Raw genomic sequence first — 13,507 nt, forward strand, 5'->3', positions numbered from 1 at the left:
GCAGTGGTGGTGGCAGTGGTGGTGGTGGCAGTGGTGGTGGTGGTGGCAGTGGTGGTGGTGGCAGTGGTGGTGCTGGTGGTGGTGTAGTGGTTAGCGCTACGCTGCGCTACGAACACAGCGACCCGACTTCGATTCCCGCTCACGGCCAACACCGGTGACGAATATGTAATCCAGTCCTCCCTTAGGTCGACTCGGCCTCAAATGAGTACCTGGTGCAGTGTGTGTAAACATCGCCACTGGGGGAGACAAAGGCGGTCGGGCGTGGTACTGGCCACCCACCCCCTCCTGTGCCATGCCGCCGGCCTTCATAGGTGCTACTCGCTAACAGCACTTGCCCCAACAGTCTGTTAAGGCTATACGGGGGATCTTTGTCTTTGATGAGACTCCATCACCGCCAGCATCATCACCAACAACGAGCGGAGCGCCGGGCGGCTGAAATGCAGCAAGTTGGCACAGTTGGGGGTGGTACAGTTGGTGCATCGGCCAGTCATCTCAGTCAAACCTATTGAGGCGGTCCATAAATGACGTCACGCACCTAGGGGGGGGGAAGGTCAGACATTTGTGACAATGTGTGACGAGGGGGTGGGGGGTTTGAGAAATGTGACATCACATCAAAATGCGCAACTTTAAATAAATATAGACAACACGTTCTACTTAATTAAATAGACTTTTTAATAAATGTTGTCTCCTACAACATCAGAGTGCAGCGCCGCATTAAATACACACTACAATGGCAATAGTTTAAAGCGATCTGAAGCATGTTTTATTTTCAAAATGGAAATATGGTTTGGGGGGGGGGGGGTACAGAGCTTTGTGACGTCATATTTGAGGGGGGGTCTGACTTTTTGTGACGCCGTGTGACGAGGGGGGGGGGGGTCAAAAATCGTCCAAAACCGCGTGACGTCATTTATGGACGGCCCTCTATGGCACCTGGGGTCTGTCCCGTGACCTTTTGTAGGCGAGCCTTCGACGCTTCACCGTGGCCTCAAAGTGCACCTAGCCTGGCACAGGCGCCGTGGTGACGTCGCCGGCACTTAGTAACGAATGGCGGCTGTTGTTGTTGCTTTTGTTGTTGTTGCTGGTGACCAGCTCCGATAGAAGCAGCTGTCACAGAACTACGTTTGAGATCCCAAGTGATGTTGTTACTTATCGTGCACACGAGGGGGCAGCGTTCTCCCGCATGCCGTTCTCTAGAGATACATCTCACAGAGCGGACACGTGGGTGGGACATGTTTAGACACGCGTTGTTGTTGTCACGTTCTTACCCGCCTCGAGTGGACATCTGTGAAAAAGATAATTTCACAGCTGTTAACCCATATACGGTTTACCCCGTATTCTTGTACGGGGAAATTGAGTTTTCAGGTCTATAGCGCGTACAGCTGTTTCAGTACGGGCAAAAACACATTTTTTTTGGTCTGTGTTTCTTCCTTGCGATGGGACTTTGTGGGATGAACGTTGAGATTTATAAGAGGCACGGGGTGACCAATGAGGTCTGAATTGGTCTGTAATCAGGTAGGGCACTGATAAGGGGGTTTGACAGGAGGTATGTAGATGTGTTGTGTGTAGTGTAGTATATAGTTTAGTGGAGTGTATAGGATGAACGTTGAGATGTATAGGGGGCACGGGGTGACCCAATAATGGTCTGAATTGCTCTGTAATAAGGTAGGGCACTGATAAGGGGGTTGACGGGGATGTACTTTGTCGTTCATCGGATTCATCTTCGGTATAAATACATTTTCAGATTCCGGTTTTTGCTGGCTGGGAGAAGAATCCAGTGACCCACGAAGTTTCAGTTTCGCTGCTGTCCAAACTCCGAATGTTTGCGTCGACCAATGGTGGACATTTACAGGGGAAGTTACAGAGAGAGATATATGCATGTAAATAATCGTACTTAAATACAATTTACGCGTAAGCACAACCAGAAAGATAAAACAATATTGGGAGTGGGGGGGGTGAGAAGCAATCGTATAACATGATAGAGGATGAATTACACTTTGCAAATTCCCAGTTGTCAAATCACATTTGCACGTGCGACAATTAATCCAATAAAACACAAGTAAATATACGCTGTATATATATATGCTTAGAGCTGGAATTGAATGCCAAATTTAAGTGGGGGAAAAAAAGACTAAATAACTTTAGGCGCTGCTAGCTAACAGCACTTGCCCCAACAGCCTGTTCAGGCTATACGGGGGGTCTTTGTCTTTGCTGTATTCATAATACAGTTTTTGTGGGTTAGATCGTTTAAGTAGAAATGTGTCGTAACCCTCCACCACCCGACACAGCCGGTAAAAGTTTTCCACGCAAACAAAACGTGTCAATGAGTGACTACTGCAGCTCACCGGTGTGTTGGAGAGTAACTCCGCAACATGTAAATGTGTGTCGGGTGGTGACGGGTTATGACACATTTATACAAAAAAAAAACCTTATTATTAATAATATTGGTCGCGAAAGCCGACGTGTGTGGAACTGTGTTGTACTGTATGATGAACTTCTTTCGCACCGTACGTAGCCAACCGATCATCCACGACCCGGGTAATTCCTCGGCGCGTGATCAAGAGTTGCCATCATTTTACGAGGTTGAATATCATTTTTATTGAAATTTTTAAAGAAACTATTAAATTAAGATTTGTGTTTAAAGGATGGAGCGTCGCTTTCGACTGCAGTAGACCCGCAGCCTTTCCCGATGCGTCAATCCTCATACCTAATAGATGTTTTTTTGGGGAGTTAGATCGCGTAAATATATAAATGTGTCGTTAAACCCGCCACCACCCGACACGGCCAACTAGTAAGGGTTGTCACGTAAACAGAACGTGGCCAATTCGTCATTCGCACAGCACACCGGTTGTGCGTTGGAGAGCAAAGCCACAACGTTTACAATCCGACGTTTCGACAGTAATTACAACTGGCTTCATCAGGCGCGAAAGCCTCTGCGTTAAACAATCCTCTTCCCATATGACGTATACACGTGTGTGTGTGTATAACCGCGTGTGTGAGTGTGTGTGCATAGGGCGTATGGGGGGCGGCAGTGTAGCGGTTAGCGCGCTGCGCTACGAACCTGGCGACCCAGGTTCGATTCCCGCTCACGGCAAACACCAGTGACGATTATCTGAACCGGCTCTGGGCCTCCCCTAGGTCGACTCAGCCTCAAATGAGTACCTGGTGCGACGTGTAAACATCGCCACTAGGGAGACAAAGGCCGCCCGGGCGTGGTGCTGGCCGGCCACCCACCCCCTCGTGTGCCGTGCCGGCATTCACAGGTGCTCGCTAACAGCACTTGCCCCCTACAGTCTGTTAAGGCTATACGGGGGATCTTTGTCTTTGATCTTTGATAGGGCGGCGTGGCAAAAATTAGTCTTTGTTGGGAGAAGAGGGGGGGAGATGCTAAATATATATTTTTTGAGTATAAGGCCACACTATTTGTGCTCGTAAACGAATTGTATAGATCTATGTATTTTATAATCGATGTCGAAAAAACCCGAAGAGAACGCACGGCAGCGTGGACTGCCCAGGGTCATTGATCATGAATGCCGCGGCAGAATCGATAATAAATAACGTAGTTTTTTTCAGGCTCGTATTTTTGATATATTACGTTTTTTCGGGGCAATATTTTGATATTTTGTGTTAATTTTCTCAGGCCCGTATTTTGATATAATAGATATATTTTCTCGGGCCAATATTTTTTTATATTTTGTGTTAATTTTCTCGGGACAATATTTTGACATTGTGTTAATTTTCTGGGGCCAATATTTTGATATATTATGTTAATTTACGGACCAATATTTTCACATTTTATGTACATTTGTGGCCATTATTTTTATATATTATGTAAATGTACGGGCCTATATATGGAAACATTGGGCGTGAATTTGCCACCAAATAAGTTTTTTGGGGAGTGTGGCTTTGGTTGTTAGCCCGCCCATTGGCTGCCTTGTCTCATTAACATAATTTATTCTGTCCCGGATTTTGTCGCGTTATTGCCGCTCCCTTGTGGACATCGTCCTTACAAAAGAAAGATAAACGGTCAGCCCTGCAACTGCTTGCGCCAATGCTGGCAGAATATATTAAACTTGCAGAGGTTCACACCGATCCGCCGTCGATATTTACCACCTTGGACTTCTCCGGTTGAGAGACCCATAGACTCACAATGAGACCCATATACTCACACAGAGACCTATAGACTGACATAGAGACCCATAGACTAACAAAGAGACCCATAGACTCACAATGAGACCCATAGACTCACACAGAGACCTATAGACTCACATTGATACCCATAGACGCACACAGCCCCATAGATGCACACACAGCCCCATAGACTCACACACAGCCCCATAGACTCACACAGAGACCCATAGACTCACACAGACCCATAGACTCACACAGAGAGTCCCAAAGGCACACACAAACCCGTAGACTCAGACTCAACACAAAGACCCGCTTGTCGGAGTGCAGTTTTTCTTAGCCAAGGCCCTAGGGGACTTTCGGGTGGCAGATGCCCCTCTGTATAGGCTGCGTTTGAATGCAAGCTGGCCATGATAGGAGTCATAGGGGGCTGAGCCCTGTTGGAGCCACGCGCCGCCTGTGTGTGTGTATGTTTTTGCAGATTAAAATATGTATTTTACACGAACATTGTCTATGTGTGTTGGACCGGGGGTGTGTGTGCGCGTGTGTGCGCGTGGTCACAACAAGCGGAGCGCCGGGCGGCTAAAACACAGCGAGTTGGCACAGTGGGGGGGGGGGGCACAGGTGGTGCATCGGCCCAGTCGTCTCGGTCATTTGACCCCACGGCACCTGCTGGGTCTGTCCCGTGACCTCCTTCCCAGCGAGCGTTCGACCACTTCACGTGGCCTGAAAGTGCACCTAGCCTGGCACAAGCGCCGTGGTAACGTCACTGTCGCGAATGGCGGTCGTTGTTGTTGTGAGCGTGGGGAGCGGTAGCCCAGTGGTTCAGCGCAACTGCCCTCCGAACCCGGCGTTTGGAGTTAGATTCCCGCCCAGCGCCACCAATACAATTTGTGATTATCTGGGCCTCTCCTCCCCAAGGTCGATGAGTAGTAGTAAACATCGTCACTCGGGAGGCAAGGCTGCCGGGCACGGTGTTGGTCACCCAACCCGCTCGCGTGCCCGTGCCAGCATTCAACAGTTCTGCTGAGGCTATTCGTGTGAAAGACGCCACTGGGGCAAGTTTGGAGGCAGTCGCCCTCCAACAACAGCGGAGGGCATAGTGCAATGGTTGCTTGTGTGTTCTAAACGGCAAGCGGTTGGTGCCGATGAAACCACCGTTCGTGGCCCTCAATAGACGCTCGCAAACTCTCCCGTGATTGATGAGAGAAGGCGCGCCGTGTGGTCGTAACCACGTCGCGGTTTAGAAATTCGCCCACCCGCTCTTCCGGTCACATTTTGTCCCATCAGATTAAAAACAAAAACTGAGAGAGAGAGAGAGAGGCTGCGTGAGTTTCTGATTCGCGGTGCCAAGTTTGACGTGGACGTTGTGCTCGCCCAGAGGTTTCGCGGTTCGATTTCCTGCCGTGTGTCATCACGGTAAAAGTCAGAATAATAATGAGCGTGATGATAAAGGGGTTGCGGGTTGGGGAAACAATATTAACACTTTCTTGCTGTGCAAATGCATTCGTCCTCCGGATTTTATTTTTTCTGATTAAACAAATCAAGTGGCACTTTTGGCCACGTGACAACTTGAATTTTGATCTTTTTTTTAATTCATTTCAGCAGGAAGTGTTCGACTCTATTCTCCAAATCAACACAATTATTGTGATGCTAATTATTATTAGTATTCTAATATAATTGCGGTATAATGTGGATTCATATAGTGTCTGAATACGACCGCAAATGCCATTTATATGGCGACTGATTGTGTTGTTCGTCTATGGGTCTCTTTTTGAGTCGATGGGTCTCTTTATGAGTCGATGGGTATCTATGTGAGTCTATGAGCCTCGGTGTGAGTCTATGGGTATCTATATGAGTCTGACTCTATGGGTCTGCGTGCGAGTCTACGTGTCTTGAGTGTTAGTCCATGGTTCTGACTGCGAATCGATGGGTCTCTGAGTGAGTGCGTAGGCTGTCAACACGTTGCAACCACCACCTCTGGCCACGAGTCCCAGGTGTTCCTTCCCACACATGCGGCTGTGAAACCGCATCTCTCTCTACACACAAAGATCACCCGTATAGCCTTAACTCACTGTAGGAGGCAAGTGCTGTAGCGAGCACCTATGAAGAGCCCGTCTGAACGCCATGTAAATGACCGTGAGCGGGAATCGAACCCGGGTCGCCGAATTCGTAACCGCTGCACTACCGCTCTTTATCTCCACGTGTACACACGTGCAAGACAAAGACAAAGATCCCCCGTATAGCCTTAGCAGACTGTTGGGGAAAGTGCTGTGAGCTATGAAGGCCGACACGGCACACGAGGGGGTGGGTGGCCAACACCATGCCCGACCGCCTTTGTTTCCCCAGTAGCGATGTTTTTACACACCGCATTAGGTACTCATTTTGAGGATGAGTCGACCTAGGAGAGGCCCAGGATCGGTTAAAATAATCATCACTGGTGTTAGCCGTGAGCGGGAATCAAACTCGGGTCGCGCCGGGTTCGTAGCGCGGCGCGCTAACCACTACACTACCGCTCCACACACGTGCGCACACACACACACAATCACATACGTCCACACACGTGCACATCCACACACGTGCACACACACATCCACACACGTGCACACACACGTGCACACACACATCCACACACGTGCACACACACATACACATCCACACACGTGCACACACATCCACACGTGCGCACACACATCCACACGTGCGCACACACATCCACACACGTGCACACACATACACATCCACACACGTGCACACACGTGCACACACACACGTGCACACACACACATCCACACGTGCGCACACACATCCACACACGTGCACACACACACACACATCCACACACGTGCACACACACACACATCCACACACGTGCACACACGTGCACACACACACGTGCACACACACATCCACACGTGCGCACACACATCCACACACGTGCACACACACACACACATCCACACACGTGCACACACACACACACATCCACACACGTGTACACACACATCCACACATGACTGGCTGATGCACCACCTTTGCCCCCTACTGTGCCAACTTGCTGTGCTTTAGCCATCCGGCGCTCCGCTCGTTGTTGTGAGCGTCGCTCCTCCGCCCTCCGTTGTTGTTAGAGGGCGACTGCCTCCAACTGCCCAGTAGCGTCCCTCACGAGCCTCCTCCACTGAGGCCGATCTTGACAGCGCTGATACCAGTCATCGGCAAGTCTACTCAGCTCCACGTCCTCCTGTACTACATCACTCCATCTCTTCTCTAGCTTGTGCCGCGCCCGTTTAGCCCCCTCGATCCGGCCGAACTAAAGCTGTTTGGGCACGCGGTGATTGGGCATGCGGGCAACATGACCCAGCCAACGCAGCCTTGCACCACAAAGACAAATATCCCCCGTATAGCCTTAACAGACTGTTGGGCAAGTGCTGTTAGCGAGCACCACACACACAAATCTACACACATGCACGCACACAGACATACAAATACAAAGATTGCGCCCCCGTATAGCCTTAACGAGCTGTTGGGGCAAGTGCTGTAAGGATGCCTGTCAACCCCTGGTCAGTGCCCTACCTGATTACAGACCAATTCAGACCTCATTGGTCACCCCGTGCCTCTTATAAATCTCAACGTTCATCCTACAAAGTCCCATCACAAGGGAGAAACACAGACAAATAAGACAAAAGCACACGTGTTTTTCATTGCCCCTACTGAAACGGCTGAACGCCGTATGGGGGCCGTCCATAAATGACGTCATGCGATTTTGGACGATTTTTACCCCCCCCTCGTCACACGGCGTCACAAAAAGTCAGACCCCCCTTCAAATATGACGTCACAAAGCTCTGCCCCCCCCACAATAAAACATGCTTCAAATCGCTTTAAACGATTGTCATTGTAGTGCGTATTTAATGTGGCGCTGCACTCTGATGTTGTAGGAGGAAACATTTATTAAAAAGTCTATTTCATTAAGCAGAACGTGTTGTCTACATTTATTTAAAGTTGCGCATTTTTACGTGACGTCACATTTCTCAAACAACCCCCCCCCCCACCTCGTCACACATCGTCACAAATGTCTGACCCCCCCCCTAGGCGCGTGACGTCATTTATGGACGGCCCCATGGACCTGAAAGCTCAGTGTACCCCGTACAAGAATAACGGTGATAACCCGTACGGACTTGGCAGCTATACGTGTGGCAAGCAACGTGTTAAGGCCGGCAGAGCAGAACGAAGTGGTGGCGTGATTGGCAGGCAGCCGGGAAGCGTGGCCGGGGGGGGTGGGTGGGTGGGTGGGGGGGTTTGTGGCCTGCTCTGTGGGGGGGGGGTGGGGGGGGGGCACAGATTTACGGTTGTGATTTGATAGAAGCTCGCAGATAAGGGGAGAGTTGCTGCCCGTGATATTGAGGCCGGGATTTGGAGCGAGAGAAATGGCCTCGCTCGCTCGCACGCGGGCACGGCCCTTGCGGGCAACACGCGATCGCTGCCGGGAAACGGTACGCACACGTGGTTCCACACATAACACGCACACACACGTGGTTCCACACATAACACGCACACACACGTGGTTCCACACATAACACGCACACACACGTGGTTCCACACATAACACGCACACACACGTGGTTCCACACATAACACGCACACACGCACGTACGTACGTGTGCGCACACGCGTGTGTGAGTGCGTGGCTCTCGTACAATGACTTCGACGGCGCGTGCATTGTGCGCGCGTTGTGCGCGTGGCTCCAAACACGCGGTGGTGCATGCGCACGGCGTGTTTGGAGCTCTTTCCCACAGCGCGGAGCGAACCGTGCTAATCGGAGGATACGGGGAGGACAACAAACTAAACACACTGCTGTACGCACATGTTGCACGTACAACGCGCATCATTGTACACGTGCGAGTCGCGTGTACCATGCATGCGGTGCACAAGAAGTCACTCACTCGGATGCAGGGCTCGTAAGGCGCCTTCTTGAATTCTACACGTCGTCAGAGGAACTGCAGACGCCCCACGTGGCTACGCGCTAGTGGGCAGGCTGTCTCGCCAAGCCGCGTCTCAAGGTGGTCAGCGACGAAGGCGACGAACAGCGACACGGCGAGGGAGGGGGATCCACTTCCAGCAACAGCCCCGAGCTCTCGCCCCGGGCCCCCCTTTTATCCTCCCGCCCGGGGTGGCCACGCCCTCTTTCTGGAACCTACTAGCAGGTTCCCGGTGCTTCCAGATGGACCCCTTCCCAGAGGTCGCAAACGGGTTTTGATTCCTTACCCGTACCCGTACCCGGTTGCACCAGGGTCGCAAATGGGTACCCGTACCCGTACCCGGCTGGGTACGGGTAGCCGGGTATCGGGTACCCGGTTGCGACCTCTGCCCCTTCCTGAGCTTCTCCTGAGATCTCCTCGCCCCCGTACGTACTCCATCTGTTGACGTGTGTACTGCCCCCTGTTGTCAGTACCACTTTCCCGTCAACAGCCACTACACGTGCACACGTGTGTGGGGGCGGGGGGGGTGAAGGGGCAAGTCGTTGCGTCGTGGCCCACGTCTCGAGGTTACGGCGAATCGGGGCGACAGCCCTGGGCCCCGCGCTTTGGGGGGCGAGGGGGGGGTGGCGCCGGCGGGGGTTCCACAACAGTGTGGTTCCACCCACCCCCTCCCCCACTATAGTCGGCCCTGGCTACGGGTCGACAATCGGTACCGCTACGACCAGGAAATGAAGACTCGACCAGGTTGTACTTTGTTACTTCGCTGGATGCCGCGGGGATGCGTGCCAGGTGATCGGCCCGACACGCAACCGCAAAGCGACACGGCGCCGATGATAGGGGCAGGTCGCGATAAATTGCTGTCCCCTTACTTTTTGTGAACTGCCCAAAAGGCTCCACGACCAGCAGCAGCAGCAGGAGCAGCAGGAGCAGCAGCAGCAGCAGCAGGAGCAGCAGCAGGAGCAGCAGCAGCAGCAGGAGCAGCAGCAGCAGCAGCAGGAGCAGCAGCAGCAGCAGGAGCAGCAGCAGCAGCAGTAGCAGCAGCAGCAGCAGGAGCAGCAGGAGCAGCAGCAGCAGCAGGAGCAGCAGCAGCAGCAGCATGAGCAGCAGCAGCAGGAGCAGCAGCAGCAGCAGGAGCAGCAGCAGTAGCAGCAGCAGGAGCAGCAGCAGTAGCAGTAGCAGCAGCAGGAGCAGCAGCAGCAGCAGTAGCAGCAGCAGCAGGAGCAGCAGCAGTAGCAGCAGCAGGAGCAGCAGCAGGAGCAGCAGCAGCAGCAGTAGCAGCAGCAGCAGCAGCAGCAGTAGCAGCAGCAGCAGGAGCAGGAGCAGCAGCAGCAACAGCAGCAGCAGCAGGAGCAGGAGCAGCAGCAGTAGCAGTAGCAGCAGCAGCAGCAGCAGGAGCAGCAGCAGCAGGAGCAGCAGCAGCAGCAGGAACAGCAGCAGCAGCAGTAGCAGCAGCAGCAGGAGCAGCAGCAGCAACAGCAGCAGCAGCAGGAGCAGGAGCAGCAGCAGTAGCAGCAGCAGCAGCAGCAGGAGGAACAGCAGCAGCAACAGCAGCAGCAACATCAGCAGCAGGAGCAGCAGCAGTAGCAGCAGCAGCAGCACCGGCAGCAGCAACATCAGCAGCAGGAGCAGCAGCAGCAGCACCGGCAGCCCCCCCCCCTGCCCCCCCGGGTGTGGGGGTGGGGGGGGTTTCGTTTACGCGGCTCCTCGTTAAAGTCCCATTTGCTCTGTTTGCCAACTCGCGTTCATGGCCCCATTACTTTGGTGGCACGCGTCACGCGATTTGGAAGGAGACACGGGACCGAGGCGTGACAAGTGGCGTCTGTGTGTGAGATCCCCCCCCCTCCACCCTTGTCAGCAGGTGTCACATGACGGTGCGTGCGAGGTAATTAAGCGGTGGCGATGACGGGCCTCCAGATCGGATAGCCACGGGGCGACTCTTGAGGGACACGATTGCTGTTTGGTTGTGTCCAACCTCGTGGCTAATAAAACTGTCGGCGTCTTTGTTGCTGTTCCTGTGATGATGATGGTGGTGGTGGTGGTGATGACGTTGCTTGTTTTATCCAGGGAGGCCTCGCTGAGTCTCGTGGAACTTTTTCAGGAGGAGCCTGCCGAGTTTGGGGAGCTAGGAGATGTTAACTACCTCGCCTGGTATATAGGAGGTCGTGGGTTAGATCCCGACACTGACGCCTGCTGTATATTTGGAGTTTGCGTGTTTCTCTCTCATCATCATCACGGTGGCTAGGAGATGTTAACTACCTCGCCTGGTCTACAGGAGGTCGTGGGTTCGATCCTGACCCTGACGCCTGCTGCTGTATATTTGGAGTTTGCGTGTCTCTCTCTCGCTCCCCGCGGTCTCGTGGATTTTTCTCCGGCTCCTTCGGTTTTCCCTCCACATTTAGAATCGACATCACGCGTTCAGAGCATTTGGCTGCAATATATTTCCACGTGATGCTGATGATGATGATGATAATAAGCCCACTTCGTTGTGAGCTATCATTCGTGATAGCCAGGTCGCTTCTGAAAAAGAGATATTTGTGGCTCAGTCAAGGGGGGGGGGGGGCAGTGGGGGGGCCTCACCTGATTAAAATAAAAATCGATTTCGCGAAGGACGGAGATGATTATACATTTTCCACGACGCGAGTACACTATGACAATACATCCATTGTCATGTATGTGAACACATTAACCGCACCCCCCCCCACCCACGGGATCTTTAACCGACCACCGTGAGTAGAGCAGACGGGCCTATACATCGGCAGTGTTAATCAGGGCGGCCGCTCGAAACCGAACCGCGGATCTCTGCCAACGGGCAGCCTGGCGGACGCGCGCCTCCCGCCAGGTGACGTCACCCGCCACGTGGCCGACGCTCCGAGACGGGGGCCTCGTTCGACAGAAGGCAATCGTGGCGTCCGCTGATCGCAAAACACCACCGGCAGTCGTACGCGCAACCGTGCTCAATCCACTGCTACACGAACGCTGTTCTTCTCGAGGAGCATCAACCATGGCGAGTGAACTCCGCTCGTTCACGCGGCTAGCGGCGGCCTTTTGGCTCGGCCCGGCGAAAGAAGGCGGAGGTCACTGCACGTTCGCATCTCGCGACACTTCTGCGGCCGTCTGGAACGCTCTTCCTTCCGATGTCAGGAAGGCACTGGGAGCTTTGCGCCTTTAAATCATCTCTATTGGCAAGCGCGTTTCTTTCGGACTGCTTGTTGTTGTGCTTTAGTTTGCTGACCTTTGCCCCCGCACCTCCCATTAGCACGCTTGCCTACGTACGGTGCGAAAGAAGTTGAAAGTGCATACGAACATAACAAAGACTAGTTCCTGCACTTGGACTCGTTCCTTTCGGGGGAGGACGTCTCCATCTCGGACGTGTTCCTCCTTTGACTGCCACTCCGTAGCGAGTCTCGACCACAGGACCATCACCCTACCCATTGACGCGACGCCTCGGTGCTTGGCAATGCTATCGACGTCGATGACCTGCGGGTGTTTGTCGAATCCACGTGGTTCCTCCTCTGTCTTGTCTCTCAGCGTTAATTCCCAGCACGCATGCATCTATCTCCCCGTAGCTACTCTGCACACTATCTGGCTGCAGTAATTCAATTGCCTTTCCCAGTGTCCGTGTCTCTTGATTCGTACCAAATGGCTGGGGTAATGTACACTTGATTTAAACAACCAAAAACCTGCTACTCTAGGCACATGACAATACTTAAAATCACGAAGTTCTGTATTGATGCCGAGGGCAGTTATTCAAGGCAGACGCGCATCGAAGCGATTAAGTAAAGGATGGAGTTCTCATAATTGTCGACCAACACAACACGACTTAGACTGATGGCCTTAATCTAAGTTGTCTTGTGGTTGTTGTTGTTGTTTGACTTGCATCCCACTGGGATTTTTGCACACAGTGTTGGTGTACGGTGCTTTTTCTGCAATATTTTGCTGTCTTTTCTTGGATTTTCTGTTTGCACTTAGTCACTTTAAGATGTTTTCTTGTTTTTGTTTTTTGTTTGTTGCGGTTGCACCCAATTCAAGAGCCGAATGGCTCACAGGGCTGTACCCAATACATGAACTTGAACTTGACTTGGCTCTCCTTGGTAGCCTCTATAATCTGGACGCTGCTTTTACTGACCAAACTCCAAATCAAGACGAGCGGACCCGTTCAGCACTCCGACCCTCTCAGCGTGCACCAGACCCCAGACTCACCGATGAGCCCCGATAATTACGAAGACCGATCCATGCAGGGTGCTTTAAAAATGTTTTCACACTCACGTATCGTTTTTGGTGGTAAAACAACGGACAATACACTGTTATTGCCTTCAAAAAGCCAAATAGTCTCCACATTGTCAACACGCACGTCTGGAATCTTCTGCAGGTGGTCTCCAGAGCCCTGGAGGCAGCACATTGGTCGT

The sequence above is a fragment of the Lampetra planeri genome, chromosome 49 (genome assembly GCF_965212315.1).
Source record: "Lampetra planeri chromosome 49, kcLamPlan1.2.h2, whole genome shotgun sequence".
Classification (NCBI taxonomy): Eukaryota; Metazoa; Chordata; class Hyperoartia; order Petromyzontiformes; family Petromyzontidae; genus Lampetra; species Lampetra planeri.